The 16,370-nt window shown below is 40.9% G+C and overlaps 1 protein-coding gene across 1 annotated transcript in view; it reads left to right on the top strand.

Moving 5' to 3' along the window:
* The window catches only part of Fife (regulating synaptic membrane exocytosis protein fife), a 108,554-nt gene that overhangs the window by 8,614 nt on the left and 83,570 nt on the right, over positions 1-16,370 (top strand). The gene's annotated exons all lie outside the window — the stretch shown is intronic.

Here is a 16,370-nt window from a genome sequence, read left to right as displayed (position 1 = left end):
TAAGTGAGCTCAATCATCTCAGACTTGTCGTACATATCAGGGCAAACGTCCAGCTAATCTGTTTCAACATACACCTACAGATCATTGGTCAATGTAAACCCCTTATGTTAAATAAAAGGCTGTTTCACTGTGTGAAATTTAGCGCCTAGTGTCATTTTTTTTCTACCTATGCCTGTTCCATGCCTGGATAGTGACTAATTTTTGCAATGAACTTTAAATTTGCAGTATGCACTTGGGGGATCTTTCGGAACCGAGGACGGCACCGAAACACCAAGGTTGATCTATATTGTGCCATCGATTGACGGTGCTCGTATGTAATTTTGCACACAAATGCATACTTTTATAGCTGCAGAGCTTTAATAACGTTGGCCTTCCTTTTTCTATACAGTTATCGCTTCACGGCAATCAAGTGCCGTTTATCGGAAAGGCTATACGATATGCCTATTTTGAGACAAGCAGGGAAGCCGTGTTCCGTCTGAGGCTTCACCGTTCAAACATGCCAAGGCTACTTAGCCATTGACTGGTGTTTGGACTGTCGATCCTAAGAAGGAATAGTTACATATTAAATAAATTCATAAATTTCGTCAACAACCCCGCATCCAATTATTTCAGAAATACACATATAATGCAGCCGTATTACCGTCTAGATTTTCATTCCGTAACGCGTCGATCATTAGCAGTTTACCGTATTTTATCACCACTATTGCTATATTGCTACACGGCTTTATCGCAGAATGGCACGAGAGTGAGTACGAAGGCTCACTGTACTCGGTATATTTTCAGTTGAAGGCGTATACGAAAACTTGCGTTGAGCTGAACGCGGAAGACGCCCTGATATTGCGTACAACAGATCAATTCGGTAACGCAACAAATAGACATTTTACTAAACTCTCATACGTACACAGATCCGCCTTGACATTGACATTGAACAGAAAAGATTTTCAGTAACTACTGAGCTATTGTATACGAACGCGTCGTTTCTAAGTAGTTTATCTAAAACTCAAAATTGTAGTGCACGTACAAACCTGCTACTGCAAAAGTAATACCGAAGTATCACAAAAAATCGCTGAATCACAAGCTTTATTTGCTCCGTAATTTCGCCACAAAGCACCTTAGGGACACTGTCATTTAAAACAAACACAGTCTGTTACGCCGATATAAACTCGAAATGGCATATTAACTTCCTCATAAACAAACAATGATGGACAATTGTGATATGAAGCGAAGGACCCAGTTAAGCTAAATCCTGACAAATTATTACGTATGGCCACATAGTGTACCGTATGTATGGACCGCTGAGTCTACGATATAATATTATAACGAATGCTATCTTTCGAAGATGAAGGGAAAATTCCCTGATGCCATGTAGCTATTTTCGGGCATAACCATCTAGTAATATAAGCTAATAACTCATCCTGTCGTCGTCGTCGTCGTCGTGGCCTATCTTTTGTGAACGCGTTCCGCCATCTAATTGTACAGGCCGCAGCTTATGAATTCCAGCTTAAACGTCCATTCACTTTCACTCGTTTTATTATTTTTGCTTAAGTGATTATTTAAATCAACCGATAAGATTCTAGTTGGACTCACCGTGAACGACGAGCCCTGGCTGCACGTAAATTGGTACGACGCTGCTAGATAACAGCTCAATGCCAAACGGTAGCCAGGATTAATTGGTAACGGCGTCGCCGCATACACTTCAGTCTTTCTAGACGCACTATCACCTGAATAACTATATATATATATATATATATATATAATGTATTCTCGACCAGACGGCCGTTTTTCGGTAAGCCAACTTATTATAACAATTCAATCTCATCACGTAGCCGTATTATGCTGAGTTACCAAGGGTCATTAGCGGAACATTTTTTCAAATCCAATCAGACCTTCTGATATCATTCAGCTAGGTTGTACTGTGGTTTGATAGGTTCAGCCCGGTCCTGGTTAGGTGGTCAGCCATTCAATTCCCCTTTCTTGCTTCTTTCGGTTGCAAGTGCCATTTTTTGTGCAATGCCCACTGTACGAGATCCTTGAACTTGCAGTAGCTATGTGATTGGTGCATGGATGAGCAGCGGATGAACGCTACCAGCTTTCGCTATCTTAACTTATCCAGTTTCGCTCTATTACCATATTATGTGGCAGGCAAACACGATGAATGGTACGGTGTCTCTAGTGCGGCACATGGTGTTCATCGATGCAGAAATAAGCCCATCATCCTTCCCTCTTTTATATATTTATGCTAACTAATAAGCTCTCCAGCGTCACAGTTTCGCCACCGCCGTTCTTACCGTCAGCAACTCTCTGCCATTAGCCTGCAATCATGAGTTCCTATATGGCTTCGCCCACCCAGAATTTCATCTCTGTTTCTATGCTACTACCGTCGTGTGAATAAACGAAACACTGTTTGAGCATGAAGCCCAGCTGATATCCGCCAACGCAGTCCTAGTTTGGATAGATGGCGTTCCCTTTTCAGGTCGGCCGCCGCCAATTTGTCTTCTTCCACAAGCACTGACTTAGTACGCCATTTCACCAGCCGCCTCGAACACACCGCTGTCGATAGTTGCGACAATGTGAAAGCGTAAGCGGCTAGCAGAGCCACTACGTTCCTTAAGCACCTTCCACCGGCGTTATTCCTTCTGCACGCAACATGTCATGAGCAATATTGTTCTGCGCATGCATACACCCTCATTGACATACGTTTTCGTATTTTCCTCTGTTTATGGGCCAACGTGGCTCGGCTCTGGATTCCAGGAGCTCGCCTGAGCAGCCCTTGACGGACCTGTAGCAGACTACGCCGTAAAGGGGGCTGAATGCAATGGCATTTAATGTAACCACCTGTGGGCCCGCGGACGGTGGGATATTTCTGCTCGTTTGCTAGTCTCGCTCCAACGAGGCCGGTAAAGAAAAGGCCAAGGGAGCTTTATCAGGGATCGAGGCGGTTGACCTCGTTTGTATCACGGGTAGACCTGTCTGTTTTGCGATGCTCGGATTCGTGCAGTGCATGTGTTTACGATCGTGATTAACATGAAATGACGACAGACAGTCGACGGTATATGAAAAATTTATACAAAATAAGCATAACATTTTATTTTGGGACTCAAAGATAATACTGTGATTTTTAGCAGATTGTTTGGTAGTTGATAAAATACCTCATGGAAGTTGGAAGAGGATTAAAATGTTTTCAAAAGGACGCTACAACACATGAAAATTTTTAAAGCACCGTTCTAGTGGACAAGCGGGGTCTACCTATTACCGGCTCAAGAGATTTGACCTAAGTAACCTGTTAAACTGGAGCCTCGTGCCAAACCTGAGTTTTTGTTTGCATGCAGATAAAGTAAATTTGTTTTACTTGGTAATTTGAAGGCTGAAATAGGTTATTTGTCTGGCAGCAGGATATAGCGCAGCGTAGTAGCGGACTAATTATAATCAGAGGAAAAGACAGCGTCAGAAGAGAAGCAAAGTGTACATTACTGATATGTTCCACTAACAAGACAAAATCACAGCAACGACAGGGTAACGTGGTAGCCAGCGACAATACATTAAGGACAACAAGATAGCCGGTCCCTAGGATAGGATAACTATATAAAAGTCGACATGGGCTCCTTGAAACACAATAACAGATAGACTGAAACAGTTCGATAGTTGCAACGGAATAATGCAATTAATAGGACAGGGTCTCGGGACAACTACAACCAGGTAACAATAAAGGTTTAGGTCTTAAATTGAGGATGATTATGCGAGGCCGGGTATGACACGAAGCATATTTGTTCGTATTAGAACGGGCGGATTAGAAGATCGCGCCAGAAAAACGCTGAGTGAAAAAAAACCTACATTATTGCAACCGGTGCACTGTTTCGCTAAGTTGCTTAGTATATAGCCAGACGCCAGATATCAAACGATAACAATAACTGCGCGCTATTTTGTGGCATTTTTTCTCATTGAAATTGCATTTACACTAAAATGAGAACGTGGGACTATCTATCAGATACCGTCACTCGAACGTTTCGTCGGCAAACTTCTAGAAGCTGTGGGAATCGAAAGAAGTCAAGAGGTTTACAAGTATAGGGCTACATTTTGTAGAAAACTACAACGTGTAGCGTGTTTGAAAGAAAGAGGGCGGGGCAGGTCTAGCAGAGTCACCCAAATATCGTAAATTTATTTACCGTAAATTTATTACTGTAATAATTTAATTAGTGACATAGCGTTTTGAACTTTTTCTCAACGGAATTTTTTACATATATTAACTGAAAGTTTGAAGTATAATATGAAGTTGACTTTCGTAGAAAATCCTAGACCATTTTCCTAGATCAAAAGTTTACAAATATATATATAACTAACAGAAGAAATCTCAACGGTAAAATATCTTTAGGCTTTAGGAAACAGAATCGGTATACGAACTAAGACAATAACGTGTCTCAGTCCATATCATTCAGTCTCATATGTGCAACCACTTATTATAAAAAGGAAACCCTTATAATACTTTCGCGACTTCCAGGGAATATATTTACTATTCATTTATTCGTATAGTATGCGTAAATGTTTTCGAGTTTTGGTGACTTTATCGGAGCGATTCGATCAATCGCAGGTCCGCGTACATCCCTCTCATAGATCGGTCGACGGCCGATTCTAGTTACCTGCAGTAACTCAACAACAAAGTCAATTAGTTAACTTAGAAATAATTATAGAAAAAGAGAAACGCGTTGGTTAGGGAAAGGTAGGAAAGGCAGCGAAATAACTACTATTAACGTGTACTTGGTTTAGGATTTTCGTTAGCCCAACTTAACGAATCGGATTAGGCAAATTCAGCAAGGGGCCGAAGCCCGCGTGTCCGTTTACCATGTTACTAAAAATCTGTATATTTGTTTATTACGTGTGTACCTATTTGTTTGCTCATTTGAAATAGCTTATACAGAATATCCTTTGTTGATTGATTGATTCCTTATGAACTCGTATAGCTTCACCAAGAGCTAGGTGGGCGTTGGACTTCTGACGATAGGATGGTTTTAAAAGGGATATTTCCTATCTTTATAGAGCGTTATGCTAGTTCGGGCTAGTTTCCCTGAATGCTTTTTTTCGCCAGCCGTTACTGATAGCTGAGAGTGTTTTGTCTTCAAACTTTACAAGATAGGCGTTAGGTGCTCTAAAAATTTGATTCTTATAGTTTTGCGACTGATGTAAGGTAGGTAATGTTTACAAGAGTGGTTGGATTTGTACGATATGTCGATGTGGAAGTAAATATAAAAGGTCATCATAATGAATGAACGTGACAGCTGCAGTGGGGTATCGGGACGACAGAGATGCAAGAGCGAGGTCGTTTGACAGGATTATTTAGGTTAACACCTTCGGAGCCAGGAGCAGCTATTTCTTTAAATAGCTAGCTAGCTAGCTAGCTAGCTAGATACATGCATCATGGTATCGAACAAACTGTAACTTGTTTGTAATGAAATAACTACAATGGCGTGAAAGCTTTGCAAACAGAAGATGGAGTAAGTAGATCGAGATAACTGGAACAAGAGAAATCTTCCTGTGTATTTTATCTGCAGTTTATGTTGCAGCTGGCTGTGTGATGTCGCTAGACCAAAATGATTAAATGAATCGATGGCTGTACAGGCACGAGGTAACACCTCGGATCAATGGTATATCCTAAAGCGAACCTTTCAGTTACCGAATAAGACTTCTACTTAGATGAGATAAAGTAGGTTTATGTTAACGCCAAGTTAACATGTTCTAATATTGCTTCTCTGCTATTTACAGTATCGAAAAATGAAGCTGACGGTGTTGATTGAAATAGGTTACGTCGTATGGGGTGCTTTTACCTCAAGGTCCACCTATCATTTAGCATAAATAACACTGTTTTATCGATTGCCAAATGACTTGCATGTTTATAAAGTTGGTGATGATATGAAGAACTGCAGGACAAGAAATAGGGCAATACGTCTGGTGAAAGAAAACTTTGGGGGCTTTCTAGTTTCGGTGATGCAGCGTACTTATCAGTCGGATGCTTGTGTGACACATAGATAAACTTTGTTTGGGTCTAGCCTGTTTTTGGGTCGATCTGAGACCCACACCCCATCTCGGATCGATTTGGCTACAACTCTCTATACGAATCGTTTTTTTGATGGGTCTGTATACGAAAACTACTCCGAGAATATAGTCACCGATCCTATGCACGCTGATGTTGCTTAAATCAGCATTTATTGCAATCCATTAGTGATGCATCGTATATACTGTTTGCAATATGGCAAATCGATCGTCTGCGTCCCAGATATCGCCAGCTGACGTTCGTGAATTATTTATGTACACGAAATATTTCATTTAGTGTTATGGCGTATCGGGACATTTTAATCTGTCAGTGTAGTTGATCTTCCAGCATAGATTTCATCTTCTCACAAAAAAGAATCTGCTGGCGTCAGGTCTGAAAAACAGACAGGATACGCAACGCGAGCTCTTCGATCAATCCGTCTGATTCTTATTGGGAGACAACTATGGTGGACAAAGACGGTGACTCCTGTTAGAAATCAAATTTGTCTTCTTACCAAAGTCCTTCCAAATGCATAATCAAACAGATCCCCTTAGTAAACTCTAGTAATTAGCACCGATGACCTTACTGTCAGACCAAGAACAGTCCGCGTGATCCATTGCCTAAAATATTGTTTCTACAAACAATGTTATTTAGTGTAATTATGTCGATTTACTGTGCCACTTAATCACCACCATTAAAAACATCCTAAAATGCGATTGATTCTTGATTTGCTGACGCCGGTTTACAACCTGATTTCCAGAATCATTCGCTTTGAATTTCCAGCACCCTTTTTTGGCCGATTGAACCCCATCGTTTGTTTTCTTTGGTGTTTCTGTATGAACATCTTCAACAGTTTGATCTGTTTCGAACTTCTGTTATTGCACACTGTGTGCACGGACCTAACTGAAACTCCATATAGTATTGAGCTAATACTTCTGCTAGATTTCGATGTGTACGATGACGCTGTACCACGACCAGTACATTGATAGCCTGTTGAACAGTGTGGACACCTTTCAAGGCACTCTATATGTGTACACCGAAAACACACGCAGGTGCCAAGATGGATGATCGATCTAGACTATCGTCAGGCTGGTAGTCAAATGAGCTGGTATCGCCTCGTTAATAGCACACTTTTCAATATAATACACTAACAATTTCCCTGAAAGCTTTCTTTGGGCAAGAAGCACCTAATAAGAGAGCACTAATAGTCGCAATAGTCAAACTCGATTTAGTCATTGTAGGTGACATACATGGTCTTCAGCCCTGCAGTAAAGGGATCAGCGTAGAATTACCGTGTAGGAAATACATTGAGAAGCAAATGCGTGGGAATGGCTGAAGATTGCTGCTAGTGTAGTATGAATGATCCGTAGAACACACGTATAGAAAATAATTTTCTGCGATGACGAGTTAGGTGCCTGCTACTCCACCTGCCTCGATCTCTTCACGCATTTCGACTCGAATATGGCATGATAGGCATACAGTACGTGGAAGATATAATTGTCCGCAGATGATTTGCTCTTCACGTTTAAGTGAGGTTTGGCTATTTATTCCTAAAATTTGTTCTGTCATAGGTTCTTTATACCCTATGTAGAAGGGGTTCAGCAATGAGTCGTACAGAGGAGCGAGCATCGATTCGTCCTTAGGGCTCGCTATCTCTCAGCTGTGCCCGAACGATGTAAGCCTTTTTGATGCGGCGATATTGAAGATTTAGCTTATGCGAAAAATTGAGCTAATACCGGACACGTACGGCTAGACACAATCCGACCGGTTGAGGCAGCTATAGAGTGATTACAATGAAATGCTGCAACGAAATGGTTATCATTGCTCCTGTCTTCAACTGAATTGTCGTTCAGGACTTAGACCTGCCTCATGTTGGGACCAACTAAAAAAAACCTACTGAAAACATGGCTTGTTATCGTGATTCATTATTTTACGTCGTTCATTCTTCGATACCGGTGATATTGAAATTTAGATGATTTTCTGCTTGCATATGACCTTATGAGGCCTGGAAATCGTGTAACAGCTGTATGGATTAAAGTTTCCCGGGACAAACAACGATCTCGTCTGCAAGAAAGCTGAAGTAGGAGTTTTCAACATCCTGTTCTCTCTGAATATGTACCGCGATAGATAGCCTGAAAGGACAATTTAAAGATGAAGATATTGTCAGCGAATGGGCACATAAGCACACTGAATGCGTCGTATCGTAGACACACACGTGAGATTCGCTTCCATAATGTTGTTTTAATCTCAACAAATCATAGCAAACTATAGCTTCACTGCAAAAGTTCATGGTAGATCTACGGGACTGTCTTTTGTACAAGCGATTGGTAAATGAATTACGCGATACAGTTACGGCTGCTTGTCAGGCGCACACGAGTAATGAAAGCCATCAAGCTAATAAGACGTCATTAGAAAGACGTTGATCCCCGTATGCTTCGTAAGTCCGAATGGAAATTGGAAAGGAGCCGTTAGGCGTATCGCATCGTATAGAATTGTTTTTCTTGCCGAAGGTCTGCGAGGCTGATTTTATTTAGCATGAAATAGTGACGCGTTTACCTCAAGTCTACCCTGGTGGGTCTTTGCAGCGATTTAAACAGTTTGCAAGAAAAAGCTTTCGGAAATAGTTAGCCATATACTCTATAGCCTGCACAAGAAGACTGTAATGACCACTACTATAAGACAAGTAGCGTTTGGGGCAATGTTCAGGTTGTTCATTGGCGTGTAAAAGGTGTAACTAATACGCGCCCAACAAAAAACACAACAGACATACGATCTTCGTCAAGATCGGGGCAAACAACCCTATGCTGGAAGTGGACCAAGCAAATCGGAGTCACAAGCCTGATTCTGACGACCGTTAGCCAATATAGTACGAAAGTTTTTGTTTAAGTTATGTTTCCTAAAAAGCAAACGCTATAATGGTCACTATAGTCATATTGAGCTGTAAATCAAATGAGATTATTAGAGATAGTCGCGGACTCAAAAAATATTTATCGAACTATTAAATTTAAAAACGTTGATCGGCAATTTTAGTTAGAATACTTTATGGGCATAGTTCAGTCATCTAATAATAGGGCAAGGGGGAGTTTTATTGAATTATAAACTCTTCAGGGATTATTACGCTAGTGTTAATCCTTAACCTAGCACTACTAGTCAACTTGACTGGTTTTTTTTTTTTGTTTTACAAGTTCACATGTTCTCACACACCTTCTCATGTACTCATTAACCTAACGTCATCATTTAACTATTATATAAAAATATCTTTTTAAGGACGAGTGATTTTTATCGCGCACAATAGGAATGGGTATAAGAAAGTATCAGTAGGCTTAATGCTGAATAATGGATTTCAGAAAAAAAAGATCTGTTACAACCCAAACATGTCTCACATTGGTGTTAATTTCGTCCGAAGTATTATTGCGTGGCACGTGTTCTAACGCTGCCGGAAGTGTCCAATAGGTACCCCAAGCATTGTTATAGCAAATGTTTTTGTGAAGGTAAAGCGATAGGCGCATCCGGGTAAGCTGTCGGTGCTTTCCCAAAACCCATTTCAAAAAAGGCATTGATATGTATAGCTCGGAAATAAACTCAAGCTCAAAAAGTCAGATTCGAAACAAAGCAGGCAAAGGATCATTCACGTCATGATTCCTTTGAAGTTCATTATTAAAAATAGCTATAGCTAGAATGTAACAAAAAGAACTGCGGAACAAAAAGTTCACCTTAAGATAATAAATAAACCCGACTAAAAGACAAGCATTTCTCTTTGGGAGTATACACCAACCTAGGATTCAGCCAACAACAAGCACACCTCGACCGATAACCATCTGCTAAAGGCGATCGGCCATAGGTCTATGACAGTGCAGAACGACTCGGACAATTGAAAGCCTATTAATCCTAATTATTATATCATTTTCTTGATAAATTATTTGATTTGTATCTTCTATTGCAGCTGAGAACTCCAGAAGTCAAAGAAAGACATTCATTGGGAATAAATTTTTGTTAAATCGTCCCGAAATAGCTAAACACGCTCTGCATTTATTTTTGCTATATACATAGGCTAGAAAACGTTCAGGCTAATTTCGTTGACCGTGGAAAGCAGTTTTTTTAAAAACTGTTTTTTCGGCGACAATTGAATAGATCTTATCATGACGGCAGAGCTAATAGAAAAGTGCACCCTGCCACCATTAAATAGAAATGAAGATAAATAGTACACAAGCTACCGGATAACGGCACGAGCTCAAGTCACATTCGACGAAGGTGCTTCCTTTTGCTTGTCTTCGATATTCGTAGATCTAGAAGACCTAGCAGATCTGAAAGGTGCCGGCTTTCACGCCGCATCAAAAGGGACTACCAAGCTCGTCGGTCGACCCTGGGCACGGTGGTGAAGTTGCTTTTAGAGTTTTTTTTTGCCTTATTACATTATAGTACTTCACTGTTGCTACACACCGCTGACGAACTTCAGTTGGTGCTTCAAGCTGGCAAGGTGAGTTTGTCGTTTTTTTTTTGGCCTAAAGTGGCCAAACGCTGCTATTTGCTTACAGTCTTTATCTGAAAGAGGCATGAGCGCGACGCTAATGTTGCTAGGCGCTGCCGCTAGGCATTCCGTGGGACAGCTGGGTCCCAGCACGAAGCTAAAGCTATCTGTCTGTGTCCAAATCCAAAGCTACACCACAACGTGTACCTAGGATTGGCAGGCAAATGCGTTAGCTACCAATCTGTTACAAGGAGTGCTCACGACTCTGGAAACAATTTACCTGAACCTATACTCTAGTAGAAGTTAGTGGTGATAAACTTCTGTTCTTAGGCGTATTCATAGTCTCTGGTCTGTAAAGTCGTAGAGTTATTATTGTCTCGAGGCCGCTCTCGTATATTGGTGAGCTAATTTCTCGTGGATAGTATAAAAACCTATGCGACAACGTATGCAATTGTAGTATACTATGGCATTTCACGCTACCCCACACGCTTGTTTTGGCGCATGATGTCGCTTCGAAGTGGTGGCGACATTTCTCGTCAGGTACGCGATTTTGCAACACGAAACGGAAATCTTTCCTCAGTCGTTACTAGCCTAGTAAATATATTACTTTTTTTTCTTATATTTTCCTGGCACTTTAACAGTCCTTCGAATAAAAGAAACGCTTAGGCTAACCATAGTAAGCTGGGTTTAGCGGGGAATAAATACTGGATGTGTCTATTCCCCGTAGATTATTACAATAATTTTTAGAGTAAATGGAGAATCGCTATCTACACAGATACGTCCGACCCAGAACTATCAGCATTCTGTCCAACTCTGGGTTTCTACTCTCCGTAGCCAGTATCAGCAACGAGTTAAATTTCTATTCGACTGCGTCCGACTGTTTAGTAGGTAAGCAATTTTTCCTAAATGCCTCATACCCAAACTGGGTACATTTAGAGCATTTCAGGATCCGCAAAGCCATTTATTTTGGCAGGGATTATTATATAATTGAAAAGTATCGGTGGCCTAGAAATAATGATTTCAAAGCAGTTGGTTTACGGTGGGGTTGGGTGTTAGGGACGGATCAAAGGTCCATTGATTGAGAATAACGAGTCATCTAGGAACATCTCAACCGGCGTCGACTTTAAATTGTGGAACTTTTGGAGGAGCCCAGGTTAGTCAGGCAAACTGTCAAGCTTGTATCTACTGCTCAGTCGGGTTACACCGCTTTATTTTATATGAAACTTCGCTAACGATTTAAAAAATTAGAAAAAGAATGGACAAGCTATCCTTGTTTTATATTTACAATGCTACATCCCTTGTTTACCTATGTGAATACTGTTTTATTTTCAGAGTATGTTATTCCTGACGGGAACTGTTCAGTCAGTAACTTCAAGTGAACGACGTATATTTGCTTGCTCATAACGCAAAACTGCCTCATCTTGTCATGACGCTTACTATATTGCGATTCATGTTTTGGCCAAATTGACGGAATCACCAAGGCTGCCTATGATGAGCAATTGTGAACAATGCAAGAATTTGTAAACTAGCTTCTTCAGCGATATAATCCTTAAAAGCCTGATGATAAACCTCTAAAGTTTACAAATCTTAGGTTTCCATTTTCTGTTTCCCCGAATGAACCCGATTCATGCACTGAACCACTAACTAAGCTTATGCATGCTAATTGCGCGTAGTATCCTGAAAGAAATTCACTTGGCGGAAATACACCGTCAATTCTTCACTTTTTATGCTGTTCCACAAAAAACAAACGTTTGGGTTATTATAGGAATCTTTGAATGCTTACTCTTCTCTCCTTTTAGTTGCTTCAAAGACCAGTAGACAATTAGAGAATGAGGTGTCCTCTGGCCATCCTCAGATCGTCGTAATGCCAAGAGTAAGTAGTCGTTTCATAGAAAAAAAACGTAGTTACTTTTTTAAATTAAAAAAAGAAAAAAGTTAACCCGACTTGAATAAACAAATCGTCAACGATACACGATCCTAAATGGCGATTCTTATAAACTCTAACTTAGTACCCCTGGATCAAGACATGGGGACGTGTTTATGAAGCTGATTATTTTCGTTAGTGTTTATCTAAAAATTTCACCATAGGGCTGATTAGATAAAACGAATAACCCTTATATAAACGACGCACGTGTTTTAGCGTAGCGCCAGCAAAAAACGCGTACAGCCAACACTTATATACCTGAACGTAGAAAACACCATTCGCTAGTTGCTAAGCGTGTTACCTAGAAGTGATACGTTCTAGGGTGAGATCCCTCAAAGTACATTACCGGTAATATCCAACAATACGTTTGAAACTGGAACAGTAAGCATCATCTTCAAATACGATATTAACACAGCGACAAGTAGAACAAGTCAGATCATCTTCGAATCAACGCCATTTGTTCCAGGGATGGTCTATCAAGTTGCTTACTTGCAAACCTCTGTAGGTCATTTGTGCTATATGTTGTAATGGATTTTACGTACATATCCTATGTTAGAATTTTGATTTGCATTCTTGGAAAGGACTGGCTGTTACTGCCCATAGAATATTTGAAACGACATACACAGAAAACAAGTGCACAAGGCAGGTGACCTCCCATGACGGTGGAACCGTGCTGGGCTTATCTTGGAAGTTATTAGATCTTGTCCCAGCACGTTTTCTCCAAGAGCCGCAGTTTCGCTCGTAAAATTTTCTACTCAGCCCCTTCTCCCTGTGTCTTTCGCGTTCGGCTTCCAGCAGATGACTTCGAAGAACACATCTAGCATTCATATTCAAAACACCGTCTCAATAATAATTATCTTAAGTGCGCCTCCGTTACTTCAAGATCGCATGTACGTTACCTTATGACCTGTTCCCTCCTAGCTTTTTTCTGCTAGGGACTCGCGCTACCTGGCAGAAGCTTGTCGGGATACAGTAATCGGTAGAGATTGCGCTAGATAACGGTAAAGTATGAGACTTATAAATTACTTTAAAGCTAAAAAAATAATCCGACTATGTAGAGTAGCTACGACTTTATGGTTATCCGAGACAACGATGACTCGTTGTCCTGATGTGGCTAAGGATATTCGGCCAAACACAAAAGTGCTACACCTTACTATTTTACCGAGTTGAATTTTTTACAGAAACGTTATTATTTAGTTTCGATTTTCTCGCCACAAATTGCAAAGCTACTGCGCGTACAATTACTAGCGCAAGTATACATTTTTCATATCAAGCATAACAGGAGCACGAAAATATAAACAACAGGTGTGCAGCTTGTGTTCTTATGAGCTCTGATCTGCTGGCTCGCTAGTACGCCATGCATATGCCTACATCTCCGATCAAATAAGGCCGAAAAGGAGGCGTTGGTTGCGTCGTAGGCAACGCGTTAAACACTTATAGAGCGCGCTTCCATGGCTGCCGCGATGATCGACGTGGCATCCTCGTGAAAGGTTTTCATCTCACTAGATTCTAGGTTGTCACCTTCCCCAGTTCCCCTTATTCGCAAGGACGATACCCTTTCTCGTAGCTGTTTCTTCTAGTTGTGTCTACTTATCGTTCTAAATGGTATGGAACACGTATCCCCCTTCCGCGAATCTGCTATTATTTTGTAGTAATAGCCGCAGCAGAGGCAGCCCCCTACGGTACACATTTTATTCACGATATCGTAGAGATCACAGGATCTTAGGCGAACTACGGATTAATAGTGGCATCCGCAGCAGTAACAGGAGGGAGGCAGGCGGCAGTAGTGGCTGTGGTAACAGCTCAGGGAACAAGCCGCAGTGTAAAACTGTTATCGCTTTCTTGCCACTTGCTTTGACTTATATTTCAGTAGTCGTTTGCTCTGGATGGGCCCGACTCAAATGCTCACGTCGCCATACATAGCTGCTTTTACTAGATGGTAGTAAGTACTATTCCATTGGCATAAGAAGCTTTTGAGGGTATCTGCCACCCCATTCTGTTGCAGTGCGTTCCTTTTCTTCCCCTTTCTCACTGTTGAAACGATCAAACGAAAGCGGCAGCAGGTGAGGATAGATACAAGCCGTGACCTTGCCAACTCTCACAAGCCGACTCTTTACCATTCACAGCGTAGCAGTTGTTTGCTACTGTGTCTGATGTTGTCTAATGAACCTAACAGAATAATCTGCGTCCATTTATTGCCAGCAATGTTAGTTAAAGAAACTACCAGGACTTCTTCTCCGAGTAGGCAGAGATGGACGCGGGCGCCTACCCACCTGCCTGCCCATAGCAAGACGCATAAAACATAAAACATAAATGTCTATCAACGCCAATGGAATTGAGCGAAACGGATAATGTGATCATTATCCATATGTACGTCTCTATTCCGTCTCCCGTAGATAGTAATGCGCAAATTAATTGTGATGAGTTCCGTTCCTATGGAAACTATGATAATATAGCCGTCGACATGTTTGCTGATCATGAGTAAACTGATGAACAGGGACTGGCTATCTGATATATTAGTAGACTGCAAGAATAGAAATAGATCGAGTGCCCTCTCGGACGTGTAAAAACGTTGCCTGGGATTCAGCTTCTAACAACATGCGAAACGAAAAAAATGCCTGATCATCGGCAAAAACTACCTGCAGGGGGACGCCCTATTTTTATTAACAATGCTTCCCCCATTTTTAAGAAGGGTGATATACTTCCGAAGCCGCCAAAATTTTTTAGGTAGTCCAATTTTTTTTTTTTATAATCTGCTACCTTCGATAAGCGAAATTGGCCCATTGATTCCCATCACTTGAGCGCCCACGATCCTATTGAGTATTCCGACGCTATATTCTATTTAAAGATAATTTGGCATCTTTAAGGACGACGTTCACTTGACAGGGCCATCTCAAAGGCATCGACTGAACCTCGAACAGGATTATATGAAAGAGTAAGGTGTGTATTATAGACACTGCGTCATTCGGCTTCAACCGAGATTACTGCATCAGTCTTCCAACAGAACACTAGGAAACGTATATTTCCAGCTTCTAGTAAAGGTCTGAATAACTAGCCTTTGGACCACTCAGCCGCTTGCCAGACAAGAAATATAAAACATCTTGGTTTGCAAAGATCTGTAACATGCTTAACTGGAAAGCTTCAAAATCAGGAAATTTTTCGCTATCTAGCAAATTCATGCTCCAGATATCTTTTTTCTCTCGACCTTTACATCGATATTGCGGGCAGATCTCAAGAACAGACGCTTTTCTTGGATGCAAAATCATGGCGGCCACACTAACTCCTGAAGTCGATCTGAGCTTGATACTCAATAAGGCCGCTCCTGATTCGGGAAGCGGAAATCATCGGCTTTGATTTTGCAATGCAGATATTCGTCCATATTCCTTACTTACATACTTAAAAAGATGCAAAGGCACAAGTGTATTTCGAAAAAAAAAAAAAAGAAGAAAGAATTAACCCATGTTCTATGTCTGGGTGGACAGTTTCCAATTAGCGATACTTTGTTTTTGGTAGGTATCGATTTAGGTAAAAAGTTCTCAACGAGTAATTTCGATTAAAATTCAGTATTAAATGGGTTTAGTGATTCTTAGCAGTATATTTTAATAATAGCTAATTTATAACATGTACTTAAAACGATTAAAAATAAAAATTAGATTATTGGAACAGTAAATGGCATCTATGTAACAGGGGTTACATGGATCACACATACGATAGCATTCTCCCAACTCTTGATCGAACCCGAGCTGATTACAGATTTCCTATGGGAGTGATTAGCGGTATCTCATTAGCAACACGTTTTAACTTGAGTATGGAAGAGGCGAAGGAAACTAGAAGCTTCGCGCATGCCGCTATAGAAGTTAATTTGGGCACGCTCACGACAAGGAGCCTGCTACAAGGTCGCCATTTTCGTAATAACAATCATGATGGGACAGATCTTCTAAAAATAGACCGACTAA

This window comes from Varroa destructor, unplaced genomic scaffold, assembly GCF_002443255.2.
Source record: "Varroa destructor unplaced genomic scaffold, Vdes_3.0 BEIS01000004.1, whole genome shotgun sequence".
NCBI lineage: Eukaryota > Metazoa > Arthropoda > Arachnida > Mesostigmata > Varroidae > Varroa > Varroa destructor.
This window is presented reverse-complemented; position numbering and strand designations above follow the sequence as displayed.